Here is an 18959-nt window from a genome sequence, read left to right as displayed (position 1 = left end):
CAGTCCGGACATTTTATTTTATTCTCAAATACAATTGTTTGATAGACTGGGGCTAAAAGCAAAATTGCATATCCATTTAAAAACTAATTTCACATCCGTTTATTTTCAAAGTATGATAAGTCCAAAAGCGTTTTTATTTTTTATCTTTTGAGCTATCGCTCCAAAAATTAAAAACGAAACGGTATTTTGTAGCTAGGCAAGAGTTCTACAGAATATATTTTTTATAAATTTTTCTACGCATATCAAAAGAAAATAGAACGTTTTTTTCTTCTCCTGAAAAATTTAAAATCATGGACTTATCATGTTTTGCAAATAAATGATTCAATTGGTATAAGCGATATTGGTCTGTAAGACGTCACTTCTGTAGGTGGCTTACCTTGCTTGGGTATGACAATCACTTCAGCAATTTTCCAATGGTGTGGGACATACCGTTGCTTAAGGCATGCATTTATTATATATTGGAGTTTTATGAAGGCTTTCAAAGGCATTTCTTTCATAACCTGAGCAGTAATTAGATCGTAACCTGGTGATTTTTTATTTGATAGTTGATGTAAACACATACTTTTTATTTCTTTTAATCTTACAATTGGTATTTCACTTTCATCTATCTTATCAACTAACTGTAAGCTATTTTCAGCCGCGTTTGTTGGGTATGGCTTAAAAACATTCGCAAGATGCTCCGCGAAAAGGTTAGCTTTTTCTTTTGGGTTACCGATCCATTTCCCATCTTGAGATTTCAAGGGAGAGTTTAGTAACTGCGGTCTTTTCAGGCGCTTGGCTGCTTTCCATAGCGAAAAATCGGTTGAAGCATCAGTCGTTAAATTCTTTAGGAATGTACTGAGTGAATCATTTTTGAATTTATAAATTTGTTTTTTAAGATTGTTGCTTATGCGGTTGAACGTTGTTTTATCATCTGGAAATCTAGTATTTTGCCATTTTCTTCGAGCTCTTCTTTTCTCTATTATCAACTCTCTTATCTCTAAAGGATATTTTATTTCATTTTGTCTTCTATTAGAAAATGTTGGAGTACTTTCTTCAGCGGCCTGTTGCACATCAGCAATAAATTGTTCCACTTCATGGTCAATTTGCTCGATTGTATCCATGGGAGATCTTAAATTTATAAAACTTAAAAGCCTTTCTCTAAAATCACTCCAGTTTGTTTTCTTATTTACAAGCTTTGGATTACTTTTTTCTATTACTTCCAATTCACTTAGTGTTAGAATCACTAATCACTGGAGTATGATCTGATGACAAGTCATAATTACCTTCGACACTAATGTGATTTCGTTTGATTCCTTTAGCTACAAAAAAAAAATAGTACTCATACACCACAGTGACCGCGTTGTAATTAAAAAACTAGTTGACTTTTCTTTTAAGCAATATAATTTACAATTTTACATTTTACTTTGTTTGTAGGTATATTATATTCATTTAATATATGTACCTAAGAGAATTTTTAACACTAACTTCCTGAGAGAAAATTCAGTGTTTTAAAAATACTTTGTGTCTGCACAAGCCGTCAAAATAAATTCGCTTTAGTAATTCTAATGTGAAAACAAGGATATATTTTAATACACGTCCTTATTTTACCTTGAGTCCTTATACAAATGTCTGAATTACATTCACAACCTAATTCTAAAATAAATTGAATTGTACAATGTTTAAATTAAATATTTTGTTTTATTTTTTTATTTAGAATTGAAATTAAATTTGAAACAAACAAAGAAAAAAGAACAAAACTGCTCCTTTGCCACCTATAACATTATACACATCCCATATACCACACATATGCACATCACAAGCACATACATATGTATAAAAAGCAATACACACATTTCATATTTCCCCGGAGTGTGTGCAACTACTAACTTCCCGTAGTTGATTTTACGTTTCCGTTTGGCACACCCTTTAATTCATAGAGTCGACGAAGGTAAAACCCGTAGAAGAGTACCTCTATACCTACCATATACGACGGACGACCGACAACGACGAGTAGAAGTAGAAGTGTAGTAGTCACGCTGCATTTAAATAATTAATTAACAACGAAAATGAATACAAAATCCCACATTGCTGACGACGACGACACACACATCCAATATAAAGGTAACAACTTACTCTATATGTAAATATATACTCCACTCAGTGCTGGATTTAGTGTGATTAACTAGATTGCCAACTATGTAAATTACTACCACTTGTTATAAGGAGAAGAGCACCTATGAACAAGAGAATGCCAATTTTGAAAATAGTGTTAAATTAAATACTGGCTCCATGAGCCATCTTAAATTTGATTTCAAAATCTTAGAACAAACAATTATAAACTAAAAAAAAATTAGACATTTTAAGAAGAATTCATATTCTATGAGTGATTTTCGAAAAAAAGTTATAGCGTACCAAATTTGAACCAAATTAAATGTTGGTACAAACGGCAAAAAATCTTAAACCTTTTTTTCTGAATGAAAATTTTATATTTGTGAAATTTTGAGAGATGAATATAAGAATATATTTATTTCAAAGTTATTCTTCCAAGAAATCCAAATTCATTACATTACCACTTTATTTTTTCTTGTAAAAAAAGATTAAGGGTAAACTTTACAATGGAAACATACATATGAACGTGCCTAATACAAAATTCAAAATTTTTGAACACAAAATCTAAGTTCTAAATTATACGATTTACTTACAAATTAAATGTTAATAGAATCTTGGAAGCGTTACTTGGTTGAAAAAAAAAATATCAACTATCAAAATATAAATTTCGACACAAATCAAGTTTTTACAAGAATTAAGCAACACAATTGCTCAAAATTTCTAAATAAATGTAAGTTCTTACAAAATTGCAATTTTTTTGTAATTTTTTTGTAATTTTTTACAAAATTGGTAAATTGACTAAATGGACTAAATTCAAAATTTTGATGATGCCTCCTTGAAAAAATTTGACATTTAAAAATTTTTTTTGAACCTTCATTTTTGAATAGATTTGAAGTTTATTATTTGTTTAGGAATGAGTTTTTTTAGAACTTAAATGTGGACGCAATCTAAAGTATCGATTTTTGAACAAAATATAACTTATACACTTTTTTTAATTCATTTTTTAGGGTTGTAAAAAAAATTGATCCAAATTTTGTGCCTAATCTGTAATTGAATTATAAATTTGAATGCAGAAGAGAAAATTACTTGTAAAAAATTGCCTTATACTTTTTTGAAAATGACTTCTGCTCAAAAGATCGTTAATAAGGGTGCATACAAATCATTGCAATCAGTACATTTTGCAAAACAAACGAAATATATTTTTCTGTATTAAAAGGTATGGAATTGTAGATTTTTCAACGCACTTAAAACATAAGCCTTTAGTCGTACAAAAAAAAAACGAAAAAGTAATAAATTGTTGGTTATTTTGTATTTTGTTTTTAAAGATCATTTTGTAAAAAAATTGCAAATAATAAGAAAACTCATGCAAAACGCACGCAAATTTTGTATATTACATTTTTGAATATTCAGAAATTTTAAAGATAGAATTCAAAATGTATCTATTTTCAATTTAACACATTTTTGGGTTATACAAAAATACTAATTTTGACTCTTTGTTTTTCAAGTTTTGAGTACCTACTTAAAGGAGTTTTTTTTTGTAAGGAACTCCTATAAGAATTTGTCTAGCTTAGGATCTGAACAAAAATATTGAATGCAATCTAAAGTTCATATACAAAAATATTCTAATCGTTACAAATTTTTTTTTAAACAATGGCTTTTGGTTAGGCATGATTTTAGAAAACTGGTTATAATCTTAAATAATGAAAGAAAAAAAAAAAATTACCATGTGCATACAAGATTATAAGAACGAAATTATTTTTGGGTATTGTTGACAAAATATTTTTGGAGAAATATAATAAAAACTTTTATTCGAAAGTATTTATTATATTAGCTTCTAGATGTTAAAAAAATTCGTCATCATTTTTCAATACCTATAGAAATTTATACGTGGATTTTCTTAAAATTAAAGTTTCTCATATTTTTATTTTACTATGATTATAATTTAAGGTCAAGAGCGCGAAATATTTTGAAATTTTCAAAATTTTGATTATTATGTAAAGCTATTTATGGACATTTTAAACAGATAATTTTGACGTTAGAACCTACCTAATCTTATGTTTGTAATGATTTTATGATTTTCAAAGATTTTAGTACACAAATCCAATATTACACATATGAATTTTGAAGCAGTAAGAAATTTTGATGACTGATACTTTTATTTTAAAGAAAATGTTTGCTAGTCTTGTACCAAATTTTTTTGGTAAAAACTCAGTTCAAAAATGTTTTTTCCTGCTATTTTTTTAAAATTTAATATGCACTGGTTGAAATGAACCAAAATCCTCCGAAAATGTATATACTTCCTCGTAGTTAAAAAAAAAGGTAGCATATCCTTAAAAAAAATACCTTTTCTAGAAAATACATTTTTTGATTGATTTCACATATCTGAACCGCTAAAATTTGTAGTACGGTAAAAAAAAAAAAAATAAAAACTTAAAGGCCCTTCAAATCATTTATAATCCTTCACCGAAAACACACGCGACTTTTTATACATATACATAAATATTTGAAAGTAGCTTTTTCCACTTCTGATATGTTTGGGTCTATAAGCATTATAAGCAGCCCATAACAAACAAAACAACAACAACTAACTATAACAATTCAAAAAAATACATCAGCATGTGTGTGGGATTTTCAAATGAAAATAGGACTCTTATTGCCACTCAGTTCTGTAAATATAGGAGAAAAAAATATACACATGTAACTATACCTACCTTAAAGTTAAAATGTTAAATCCTGCTGATATTCTCCTCCATACTTATGGAATACGAGTATAACTACACCACACACAAGGTATTATTGTTAAAAGTTTAACCTTAAACATTCCCATTTAGTTGCTCGCACATTCATTTTACTTTATTACTTTTTATTTCCGTTTTATGCAAATGTTCTCAGTTTTACAACTTTAACAAAAAACAAAAAAAAAAAAAGGAAAATGGAATTATTGTATCGAAACTCATATAAAATGAATTTTAGTACAAAAAGTTCGTTTTGGTACAAAGGTCGTGTTGGTTATGCTATGGTTGTTGGTTATGGTTCGTTGGTAAAAAAGGAAGCATCAACTTTTCAACTACGAGTGTATATGTTAACCCCCCCCCCCTCATTCTACCAAAAAAAAAAAAAACCAACGTAATTCTAAATCACAGTCACAGTTGGGGGTATAAGCGAGGTACCTGTATGAAAAATGAAGTATAATTGCAACTAGGTATACTATATGTCCCCCAACTGTGGCATGCAACTACTTTACTTGTGTATGAGTGCGAGTATGTCTGCTGTGCTGTGCAATGTATTTTGATTTATTAAGTATGTATGATAGTCATATCATGTCCTTATTCCATCCCTCGAGTGACGTTTTTTCAGCTTGATAAATTATTGAAAGCCGCTTTGCATATGAACACGATGCAAATACATACATGAGAGCTTGCACGTTATGCTCACATAAATGCATTCATTATGCAAACTTACTGGTTTTTAAACACAAACGACAGTTCAACAAAAAACAAAAGGAAATGAAGGATTTCCGATATACCAAATGTAATTTTTCACTAATCGAAATGGATCCCCCAATCACCCAGCAATTCAATTAAAATAAACAAAAAGTTTTAGTACTAAAAAAAGTACTAAAATCGCACCGTTAAACCAGGTTTGATGACTTTAGATGTGATTTTTTTGTATTATTGTTTTTTTCCAGATACCTACCTAACCCAGTGTGGACATACATATATTTTAAATGTTTACCCCACATTCCCCTACGAATTATATATATATATGTGCATTTCTATAGAGTTCATATACATATATATTATAAATAAAAATAGAGTTGTTATATAAAACAATTTTGCATATAGAAGAGAACTATTTAAAACAAAATTAATACAAAAATACAACAACTTGAAAAAAAAAAAAACACAAAAAAGTTAAACAAAAAACAACAACAAAAAAACTTATATGTGATCAAATAAATTAAACCCTTCAAAAAAAAAAAAAAACGATATAACAATTATTGCCTTATAATCGATATATTATTTTTTTTCTTCTCAAAACTCTTGAAAAAAAAAAAAAAAATTTTATTCGTCTCTCGTCGAATTTACTACTAACTTCTAACTACTAAATGTCATATATTCGAATGCGAATTATAATTGTTAAATTTTTCAAAATCGTTAAATTGTTATCGTGAATATTTAACGAATCGTTAATTTTATTTAATAAACGGACTATAAATGTGTTTGTGTCATAGTAGTAAAATAAAATCAAAAATGAAAAACCAAAATTATTCGCGTAAATTTACTAACTATACGAGCGTATCAAGTTAATATTAAATTTTATTCTAAAAAAAAAAAAAATTAATAAAAAAACAAATTTAAACTTAAATTTAAAATTAATAAAAATAAAAACAATTAGTCAATTATATAAGTAATACAAAATTATACACATAAAATTATATGTGTCGTGTTGCGAGTGCGGACATTTTAATAATTAAACGGAGGCGTCGCAAACGCAAAAGGACGCCGCAGACGAAGACGACGCGAAAGGGACGCAGAAGACGCAGAAGACACTACAACCAACATGCAGGCGGCTTTGATGCTAAGATCGAAATCTCGGGTGGCGAGAAGAAGAAAGCTACGAAAATTAGGTGGAAGACTTGAGTTGCCTAGTAATGTAGCAACTAAAGAAATAGCTCCATTTCCTCGTTATCCACCTGAGTCATGGGTAATAACCTACAAAAAAAAAAAAAAAAATTCAAATTAAAACAAAAAAAAAATCAAAATCAAAACTTTTTTTACTCGTATTAATTAACAACAAAAGAAATTTTTTTTTTTTTACAAAAAAAACCTTTTACTACCAACAAATTAAAACTTCAATACAAAATACAAAAAATTCCCTCAGAAACAAAAAAAAACATATATATTTTCTCAAAAACCAAAATTAATCTCAAAACTCAATTATCTTTTTTTTTTTTTTTTGATATTCTGAAAAACTACAAAACAGAAAAAAAAACACCAACAAAAAATTTTCAGTTTTTTTTAAACAAAACTTTTGTTGATATTGACCCTCTTCTATACTTTTCTTGTATAGTCAGATTAATGTACCTATGTATAATCTTCTGTCTTTATCTCTCATTCTTCTTTTATATAAAAATATTTCACACCCTATTCTACTTCTTCTTCTATAACTTAGACATTTCTATATAATTTTTTTTTAATAAATTATTGTTAAATTGGATATCAGATATAGACAAGCCCCCACTGAGAGTATAAATAAATCTCAAGCCCGTCTTTTCAGTAAAGGTCACTATATAAGTTCTAAATTTTGACTTCCTTCTACTATCCTGAGATCTAATATTAACTCTTATAACTCTTTGATTTTCATTATCTACTCCGAAATAAATAAATTGGCACAGGATAGAAGTCATCACTTTTCACTTCTTTTTTTTTTTTTTTAATTTGTTGTTGTTGATGTTAATGAAAAATTAATAAAAATACAGTGGGGTCATTCAGTGAAGTGCAAAAAAAAAATAGAGTACGTATATCACACATATAATGCTTTATAAAAAGGTGTTTAACTGTACATAATTTATTATAGCTAATGCAAAAATAAACAATAAACTTAGCAATATTGCTTTTAACAGCGCTTATATTTTAAGCTAAAACATGCGCCTATATTTCATAAAATAAATCATAGATTAAATATTTATTATATAAATGTGTTTCTTTAAACATTTGCTTATATTTCAAAAAAAAATTATGCAAGCATTAATAGTATTTCGATTTTGTGTGCAATAAATAAATTAAGGTTTTATGATTTTTTTATATAAAAATCACTATTTAATAAAAAGGTAAATGGCAACCATGTACTAGTATCACTTGTCTTCAGTGTTGTCAAATTTTATTATAATATTACTTATTACTTACAGCGGCGCTACATTTATTAATGGATTCTGGGCTTTCAATCAAAATCCCTATCTTAGCAAATTATTGGAGCTTTATTCTTTTGTTCGTGTTATTGGACCTTTATTTTTTCGGTGTATTTCGGTGTACGTCACGTACAGACAAATCTGTCTTACAACTGCGCTACATTTTTGTATTCTTTGAGTAAGTTAGTGGATCTTTATTATTTTGGGGCATTCCATGGTTACGTTAAGACAAATCTGTCTTATAACGGCGCGCTATATATTTTTATGGATTTTAAGCTGGACTTTTTAGTAAATTATTGGATCTTTATTCTTTAAAGTAAGTTGTTGGATCATATTCTTTTGGTGCATTTCAGTGGTACAGATAAATTTTGCCTAAAAGCAGCGCTATATTTTTTTATAGATTCTGGGTTTTCAATCAAAATTTCTATCTGTGAATCTTATTCCTTTGTTCTTTTCAGTAAGTTATTGGGCATATGTTCTTTTAATGCATTTCACGCCACCATACAGACAAATCTATCTTATTTATCATTCACAACATCCAGCGGTCTCGTTTAAATGTCTTGTTCAAGATATTCTTCCTGCTTACGAAAATCAAGAAACGTCACGTACAGACATTTTTTGCTTGAATTAACAGTTCTTTCCAGCCAACGTGTTCTTTGAGTTCCGGAAGAATGGATTTCAACAGTTTCCATCTCTAAACCATTTGAAATCTTCACACTGCGAACTGCAAGCAATCAGTACATTACATCGATAAAGATCACTTTAAACCTGTGCACAAGATACATTTTTTTTTGCCTCCATCCATTTTCTAGCAGATTCTCTCTTAATTTGTACCAATACGCTGGATACTCTTGGGCTTTACTTAAAAGTTTATTCCAGCAAACTTTTTTTTCTAGAGGACTGTCTCCAAATTTGCACTACCTACAAGTCTAATGAAATCACACCAAACGCTGCTGGGTAGACCGGGGCATCGCATAAACATTTATTCCAGCAAATTAATTTTCTAGTGCAATGTCTTTAAATTTGCATTCCAAGTCTTATTAAACTACACCAATAAGCTGGATGATCTAGGCATCACTTAAAAATATATTCCAGTAAAATTTTACCTCAAGTACCATTTCAACTTATTCATTTTCTAACTAATTGATTTCAAATGTTTCCTTCAAGTCTTATGACATTCAAACCAAGTCATCGGAGATTAGTTTTTTCGCCTATTTTGCTTGTTTCTGAAGAACTGTCCTCAAGTCTTTGGGCTGAGTGCTCAAGATATCGTTTAAGCACGATGCCAAGTGAACTGTCTTGTTTCTTCCTAACCATCTTAATTTCTAGTGAGTTGTCTCAAGTTTTTTTGAAGATCAACTTGACTGAATGCTTTTCCACGAAGCTTAATGTCAGGCGAACTGTCTTTTAAAGAAAACAGGGATGAGTAGTCCGGTTATCTTTTAAACGTTTTTCCAGCAAGCAGGATCCCAGGAAAATTGTCTTTTTAAACAAAACAGGGCCTCTTTTTAATTACTTTTCCAGCAAGTATGAGACCAAGTGAATTGTCTTTTAAACAAAATAGGGATGAGTTATCCGGGGATATTTTAAAGGTTCTTCCAGCAACAGCGATGCCAGGCGAACTGTCTTTTAAATAAAACAACGTTGAAGCAGTCACCGAGCAATGCATTACGTTGTCGAATATCGTTCTTATTTGTTTGGTTTTGAGGGTCTTTTTTTAATTTTGGAAAAATAACCGAAATAGCTTATTTAGATGGATCTCATTTTCATTAACTGAATAGCTACTTTTTTAACTTACTGGCAAAAAAGAAAAGTTCTGCAGTAAAATACTTTTATATGAAACAGATTGATATTTTCAGCTTCCGAAGCGTTTTCAATAAATTAAATAAATTAAAACTCTAAAAAATTTTAAATTTTCTCATTCGACCTTTTGACCATAAAACCTTTTGTAGAGCTAAGTTCGGAAGCATTAAATACGCTTTAGTGTAATAGTCGCTGTAAGTATATATGCTAATATTAATGTGCTTAAAATATATTTTTAAACCAGCTCGATGGTAATTTTTTTTTTACAAAATATTACAGCAACTGGCAACCATGTAAATACTATCTACTACCATTGCCAATCAATGTTGCCAACTAATGCTTAATTAATATGTTTTTTTTTTTTTTTGTATTCTATCAATTCAAAAAATTGGTTATATTATTATTAATCAGAATAAAAAAGCAAGTAAAAAGGGTAATTAAAAAAAAAAAAATATCCCATATATCCGGTAATGTCTAATTAATGGTTTAAAATTTAAAAAAATAACAAAAAATATTAAAAAAAAAAAAAAAACAAAAAATTTATAAACCGTCAATTAGAACCTTACCGATTGACTCTCATAGCCGCTTCTTCTTCAATCACACTGCGAACGCACCACTGACCGCTCGCTTGGCTCGGCCGTTGCTGTCAATGTCGTCTGCGTAACAGAATTTGAAAGAAATACTAAACAAAGCAAAGCTCTGTTGATTTTGTCGAATAGAATTTAGGAATTTTATTTCGACAAAATTTATATTTTTATATGCATTTTGTTTTAATGAAAATAAAATAATTATATATATATATAATAATAGATTAATATGTAAAAAGTGTGTTTTTTGTTTTTATTTAAATATAAATAATTTTTTTTTTATAAAAAAAAATAATAAAGTAAGTTTTGTGTGGTGTAGTGTTAAAAGTGATGACTTCTCTTTTGATTTCAACTATTTGTTTATGACTGTCGTTTTAGTTAAATATATATAAATTTTTGTTTTTTTTTAATTATTTTTATTATTTACTATTAAATACGAACAAAAAAAAAACACGTCAAATATTTCATACAGTCATATCAATATTTTTTTATGTTTTTTTTTTTTTCTTTTTATTAATTAATTTTCTATTTAATTTTAAATTTAATTTTAGTGGTCCCCCAGTAAAAATATTTTTTTATTTAAATATCCACCTCCCACCCTTTTTTATACCCCCCCACCAAAAACCCCTACTATTGCAACTAGAAGTTGACCCCGAAATGTTAAAAAAAAAGCTTATATTATATTTTTTCTGTAGATAAAAACTTAAAATATATAAAATATACTCCCCCCGCCCCCCTCTAATTCCAACTCTATGAACTTAATCATTTAGAGTTTTCTACTCTCCGTCTTTTTTGCACTGAAACTTAAATTCTACTAGATTTTTTTTTTTAGAAAAGACTAATCTTTTCTCTCTCTCACACTTTAATCTCATAAATATTCTCGTATATATAAAAAAAAAATAAATTATTTTTTTTTTTTGGAAATGGAAAAAAAATAAAACTAAGCCTCTAAATGCTTTTTACAAATCAAAAATTAGCGTAAAAAGCCTATACACAATGAATTCAAGTCCTCGTCTCTTTTATAGAAAATAACATAAACCATAAAAAAATAAACTACTACTTTTGTTCTTGCCGAATGCTGAATTTTTAGATTTGTTGTTATGTTGTGATTTGTTTCCGACAGTCAGTTTGCTGGGTGAAATGTTAAATTAATAATTAAAAAAAAAAAAATTAGCAAAAAAAAAATTTTTTTTTTATTTTACTTGTTTTGTTTTTATTTATTTTTTTTTCTAGAATAACACAAAATGTCTCTCATGTGCAAGGTATATGCTTCTATTTTTGCAAATGCACAACAATTGGTAGATATTTAAAATTTTAACTTTAAAATTAAAAAAAAAAAAAAATTATCATACATAATCACTGTAGTTTGCTTCATTAATTTATCATTCTATGTAAAAAAAAATTATAGAAAATTTCATTTCTCCATTGTCAAACTTGCTGTCGGTTTCTGAATCCTTTGTAGTGCTCTCTCTCTCACACTCTCTCTTTAAACACTTTGATTTAAATTTTTAAAAACAAAAAAAACGAAAGAATTTAAAAATTAAATAAAAATATCCAATAAATAATAAACAAAAAAAATTTTATAATAACGGTATCAAGTTTTCCCAAAAATTAAGTTAAGCTTACTTGCCTCTCATTATTCCCGTTTTCGATCTAGGAGCTCAACTTGATTCAAAATGTTGAAAATGTTGCCACAGTATATACACAACAAAAAAAAAAAATCAAAAAAAAAAAAATTTTACTACAAGATTTTTATTTTTAAATAAATTAAAAAGTATTTAAAAAATAAAGAGCTAAGCGACAAAATTTGTGGTACATTCACAAGTTGAAGCAAGTAAAAAGAAAAACAAAAAAGAAAAAATATAAAGAGAGTTGTAAGTACTATGGAATGCAAAGTCACACATTTTTGAGGTAAATTTTATTAAATTTAAAAAACAAAACAAACAAATATTTCAGCGCGATATGGTAAGTTTAAAATAAAATTTACTGACAAAAATAAATTCTGTTTGATCAAAAAAAAAAAAAATATATATAAACCGTAGATTAGTTACAAGTTCGAGTAGGTTCTAGAAGAACAAAATTAAAAAAAAAAAAAATTATATCAAACTGCAAAATTTAAAAAAAAAGTATATTATATATAAATTGTTACAAAAAAAAATTAAAACCAAAAATATAAATGGCTTTAAACTAATATATTTTGTAGCATATTTAAATAGTTTTCAACTGGCAGTGTAAATATTTATTCCTGATTTTTACAATTTAACAAACAAAAAACAAAAACCATGCATCTAAAAAAAAATAAAAAAAAAAAAATATTTTTTTATATAAATAAAATCTCATATAAGCATGTGAATTGATTACAATTTTTTGTTTGATATAAACACAAAAAAATATATATATATTAGAAAAAGTCGAAATTATGAGAGTTTGAAAAAAAAATTAACAATTCCTTGTGTTAGTGTAAAAAAATATATTTTACATTAAATAATAATTTATATATGTTTTTTTTTTAATATATACATAACTTTTCGATTTTTAATTTTTTTCTTTCAACTTGATTTGAATTTTTTGTAATATCAATGAAAGTTTGCGTAATTTTTTTTTTAATTACACGGTGTTACAAAAATGAGGTTTTAAAATATACGCGGGCGGAGACCTATCAGGTTTTGTAGAGCTAGTCGCACTGAATACGAAACGGTATTTGAAAATCCCCTAACACCCCCAAAATCTGGAGTTACGGGCAAAAAAACGGTTTTTTGGACCTTCATCCATTGAAAAAATTCTAGCTTCGACAATTTTTTACCCATTTTCGATTTTTTTACAGTTTCTGATAGAAGATAAATATACTTTTTTAACAATGTATAAAACATGTAACTCGGTTAAACCACTTAGAATTTATAAGCTGTCAAAGTTCAAAAATTCAATTTTTTTTGTCATTTGCCCAACTTCGGCATCAATTTAAAGTATATGTTTTCAAAACAACATGCTATTTAAAAAATATATTCTAAAACTATATCTATTTCCCAATTGATCGAGGTATTTTTTATGAAAATCACTTCAAAATTGGCTTAGAAAAAAAAATTTTTCGATTTCAACCCAGATACAGAAATTCGAACTTTTAGGTATAGAACAAAAACCTTGTTTCGGCACGTAGTAGGATAAGTTGGGCGCCAGGATTTGGTGAAGGGTTTTTGTAGAGGAGCTCAATACAAACATTTTTTTCTTTGGGAGGGGGGTCTATCTCCCCCCGTTTAGGTGGGAGGGGGCATTTTTCTAAAAAAAAATTATCAAAATAAAAAAAAATTATTAAAAAACAACGGCAACACTTACAGTAATAAATGATACCATTTCCAAAAGGCAAAATTGTGCATTTAATTCTAATTTTTAAATCAATATAATATTCCCAATAGTTTTTGAAATAATCGATTTCAAAGTTAAAAATAGGGGAAAAAATTTTTTTTAAAACTCATTTTATACTATTTTTGTCCAGACTGTGAATTTTAGTAAATAAATTACTTAAACAGAAAACTGCCTCAATTGATTCCTTATCGAACCGTGAAAACTATATGTTTCTACGTCTTCTAGTTTTTGGGAAAATTGAAAAATTATTTTATCAGATTTTTCTTTTTTCAAAATATTTTTTGTTTTTATTTGTTTTTATTTTTCAATTTTCTCAAAAACTAGAAGACGTAGAAACATATAGTTTTCACGGTTCGATAAGGAATCAATTGAGGCAGTTTTCTGTTTAAGTAATTTATTTACTAAAATTCACAGTCTGGACAAAAATAGTATAAAATGAGTTTTAAAAAAAATTTTTTCCCCTATTTTTAACTTTGAAATCGATTATTTCAAAAACTATTGGGAATATTATATTGATTTAAAAATTAGAATTAAATGCACAATTTTGCCTTTTGGAAATGGTATCATTTATTACTGTAAGTGTTGCCGTTGTTTTTTAATAATTTTTTTTTATTTTGATAATTTTTTTTTAGAAAAATGCCCCCTCCCACCTAAACGGGGGGAGATAGACCCCCCTCCCAAAGAAAAAAAATGTTTGTATTGAGCTCCTCTACAAAAACCTTTCATCAAATCCTGGCGCCCAACTTATCCTACTACGTGCCGAAACAACATTTTTGTTCTATACCTAAAAGTTCCAATTTCTGTATCTGGGTTGAAATCGAAAATTTTTTTTTTCTAAGCCAATTTTGAAGTGATTTTCATAAAAAATACCTCGATCAATTGGGAAATAGATATAGTTTTAGAATATATTTTTTAAATAGCATGTTGTTTTGAAAACATATACTTTAAATTGATGCCGAAGTTGGGCAAATGACAAAAAAAATTGAATTTTTGAACTTTGACAGCTTATAAATTCTAAGTGGTTTAACCGAGTTACATGTTTTATACATTGTTAAAAAAGTATATTTATCTTCTATCAGAAACTGTAAAAAAATCGAAAATGGGTAAAAAATTGTCGAAGCTAGAATTTTTTCAATGGATGAAGGTCCAAAAAACCGTTTTTTGCCCGTAACTCCAGATTTTGGGGGTGTTAGGGGATTTTCAAATACCGTTTCGTATTCAGTGCGACTAGCTCTACAAAACCTGATAGGTCTCCGCCCGCGTATATTTTGAGTGTTACACCGTGTTATTCAACAAAATATTATTCTTATTGAAAGGAAACAAACAAAACAAAATTGAGAGAGCATTTTGAGGCTGTAAGGCATGTTTTTTTTTTTAATAATTCTTTATCAGAGATCGTTTTTTAACAATATTCCAAATGCAATTAAGCTTTATAGGAATGGGAAAACTTAAAAAACAAAAAATATGCAAAAATATTTAAAAAGGCAAACAAAATTGTTTCAGATACTGATGATTTTACGCAATTGGGAATAGAATGAAATGGAAATTATATGTCTTAATATCTATCTACATCAACTACATTATTCAAAAGGACGACTTATATGACGCGTATTTATTAAAATCTGGTTGTAATTCATGATCATGACAAATTTCGTTCGCTATACATTTATAACTTTTTCATTTTTAAAACAAGAATTCTGAGTAGGGATGGGCAAGTACAAACAATTCTCTAATAACAAAATCGATACATTAAATATACTAAAAACAAGTATCGACAAGTATCGAGGCTTTGAAAAAAAAAAAGATTCTTTATATTCTTTATGAAAACATGTATCGATATATAAAAAAAAAAAAACTTAAAAAAATTCGATACATTTAGTAAGAAAATATTTTAAAAAATATCCACTGAAATTATTGTTGATCAAGATTCTCTCATCTTTGTAATTACTTAAAAATCATTTCAAGGCTTTGAAAAGTGAAAAAATATATCGATTTATATAAAAAAAAAATCAACACTGATATAAAAAAAAACACATACCTACAAATATTCATGCTTTACGTAAGGAAATATTTGCGTTAAATATCGAAAAAATCGATATTTTTATAAGTCGATTACTGAAATCATTATTGATTTACATATGTTTTTGAATTTTTTAAATTTAGAGCCAGTTTTTTTAGTGTTGGGTTAAAAAGTTAGCGTTTCTGTAGAGAATGAGTACAAAAATTCAGTTAAATTATATTCAATACATAATTACTTTTTAGAAATATCGAACAAATATGTATATCGATGTTTGTGTACTTTTATCGATTTATTATTTTACAATAATTTTACACTTACTGCATAACTTTCAATACTTTAAAGATTTTATTTTACTTTTAAGGACTTTCGAGAGTATATATCGATATTTGTGTATATCGATTATGAAGTCGAGTTCTTGATTTTATTCAGTCAGTCGGACTCTTAGCTCTTGTATTTTTTTTTATCCGTAGGTGTGTTTTCCTTGGCATTACTATCGTTCGTTCAGTAGGAGTTTATAATGTAGTATAACAAAAAGAACACTTAGCTGCCGATGACAAGAAAAGTTAAATTAATTAACATTACATTGCGGTGTCCCTTATTTTGAACACGGCCAAATTTTAAAATTTATACGAGCTCAAAAGTGTCTAAATTATTGTTCCTATCTTCCCGACCTTTTTTAGATTAAATAAATTTCTTCTAAGCAAGCTATAGGTCTTAGTTTGATTAAGAGGCTTCTTATGATTCTCAGTATCGATAAATTACAGGTAGTTTAGGAGTGTTTTACTTAAAAATTCTATAAAACAAATTCTAAAATATCTTGTTAAACATTTCAATTACATAATTTAACATTAATAAGTACGAAACTTTTTCTAAAAATTGGAAATGGGAAGAAGCTATGTGAGTTCAATAATCACATATTATAAGCTTTCGAGTTTCGGTGCGTATTCTCATAGTTTGAAGGAATTTAAATTTAAAAAAAAATGACTTTTTCCATAACCGTATTTTCAGATTAGTGTAATTTTTGAGACTTGAGTATTTCTATGTAATCATAGAATCGTTTGAATCGCATTTTGATACTCGATTTTTTTTCACTTATCGGGATTATATTTTTTGGGATTTTGTAGAAAATGGAAAATGGATAAAATAAAAGATTATAATAACTACAACAATATTTTAAAACAATTAAAAAGTCTACGTTTAGATTGAAGTAATGATAAGGAACTCTGTTTTTGAAAATCAATTTTATACTAGTCCCAAAAAATAATAGAAAAATCTGACTTTACTAAAATTTATGTTGTTCTCGGAATTGATTTGAACAGACTAAAATGGTACACCGACTAAAAACCTTTTGAAAATAGTTTAAAATTTGAAACATAAATATGCTGTTAATTCACCTAGAAAACCCTGATATAGCTCAGGGCAATTAGTCAAAATATGGGCATGAAATCGCATTTTTCGCGGGACAAAATTTTTTTCATGGAATGTGTTCGGGTGGTTGTCCTTATCATAAAAGTCAATTTGTTGGGAAAATTGGAGGTTGGGAACAGCCGCCATCTTGGAAAAGAGATTGGTAGCGTTTTTATTGAATAGCTCCATTGTTATTCATTTTAACAGAAAATGACAAAGGTAGGACTTATTAACAATAAAATTATCTAAACAATGATATACAAAACAATTCCGTGAGTTGATTAAATAAAATTTTATAGTTGGTCAAAGTGCGGGTTTGTTTCGCAAGGTTGGGACAAAATGACATTTTTTCATATATCTGACGAACTTTTGATTTGTTTGGATAATTCTTCAAGAATGAATTATATTACTTATAATTACCTATAAAATGAGCCCACAATCGTTATTGTAACCATCGTATTGTAGAAGTAATCTAACTCCGAAACTCTCCATGTACTAGTCAAAAGTGAGAAAAAAGCTAGTTTTTTGCTAGTAGGCCGAGAAAATTTTAGGAGTAGAGGTATAACCAAAATATAAGTACGCAGTTTTGCTGCCATACTCGTGTTAATGTCGATTTCAAAGGTCTGACAACTCTAATTTTGGGCTTTATACGGTTTTTGGGGGGTTAAATAACGTAAGTTTTCCAGTTAACGTGAATGGGCTAAATTTATACTATTTGAAATTATAAATATACAAGCTGATGCTCTATTATTTTTCCTAAATCTGGACACCTTAATCTCGGCTATGGGGTTAATAGAACTCACGATGTAAGGTTTTTTAACTAACCATATCAGGCTTTTCAATTCAAATAAACAAACAAAAATCGAAACAAAAAAGCCTCTAAAACATAATCGTATAAACGGCTTATATCTTGAGTTCTATTGGTCACATCCTCAAGATTGGGGTGTCTAGATTTAGGAAAAATAATAGGGAATCAGCTTGTATATTTATAATTTCAAATAGTATAAATTTAGCCCATTCACGTTAACTAGAAACCTTACGTTATTTAACCCCCCAAAAACCGTATAAAGCCCAAAATTAGAGTTGTCTGACCTTTGAAATCGACATTAACACGAGTATGGCAACAAAACTGCGTACTTATATTTTGGTTATACCTCTACTCCCAAAATTTTCTCGGCCTACTAGCAAAAAACTAGCTTTTTTCTCACTTTTGACTAGTACATGGAGAGTTTCGGAGTTAGATTACTTCTACAATACGATGGTTACAATAACGATTGTGGGCTCATTTTATAGGTAATTATAAGTAATATAATTCATTCTTGAAGAATTATCCAAACAAATCAAAAGTTCGTCAGATATATGAAAAAATGTCATTTTGTCCCAACCTTGCGAAACAAACCCGCACTTTGACCAACTATAAAATTTTATTTAATCAACTCACGGAATTGTTTTGTATATCATTGTTTAGATAATTTTATTGTTAATAAGTCCAACCTTTGTCATTTTCTGTTAAAATGAATAACAATGGAGCTATTCAATAAAAACGCTACCAATCTCTTTTCCAAGATGGCGGCTGTTCCCAACCTCCAATTTTCCCAACAAATTGACTTTTATGATAAGGACAACCACCCGAACACATTCCATGAAAAAAATTTTGTCCCGCGAAAAATGCGATTTAAATTACTAATTTCCCTGGGCTAATATTGAAATCTGAAACAAACTGACGATAGGACTTATGGTTTCATATGAGGTGAACCACATATTCCTTGGTTTTATATTA

General features: G+C 28.0%; 1 protein-coding gene across 1 annotated transcript in view; it reads left to right on the top strand.

The window, feature by feature from the left end:
- LOC129916825 (uncharacterized) overlaps window positions 1-18959 on the top strand; it is a 60258-nt gene that overhangs the window by 17128 nt on the left and 24171 nt on the right. The window lies entirely within an intron of this gene.

The sequence above is a fragment of the Episyrphus balteatus genome, chromosome 3 (assembly GCF_945859705.1).
Source record: "Episyrphus balteatus chromosome 3, idEpiBalt1.1, whole genome shotgun sequence".
NCBI classification, from domain to species: domain Eukaryota; kingdom Metazoa; phylum Arthropoda; class Insecta; order Diptera; family Syrphidae; genus Episyrphus; species Episyrphus balteatus.
The sequence above is the reverse complement of the archived record's forward strand: the minus strand, read 5'-3'. Positions and strand labels throughout refer to the sequence as shown.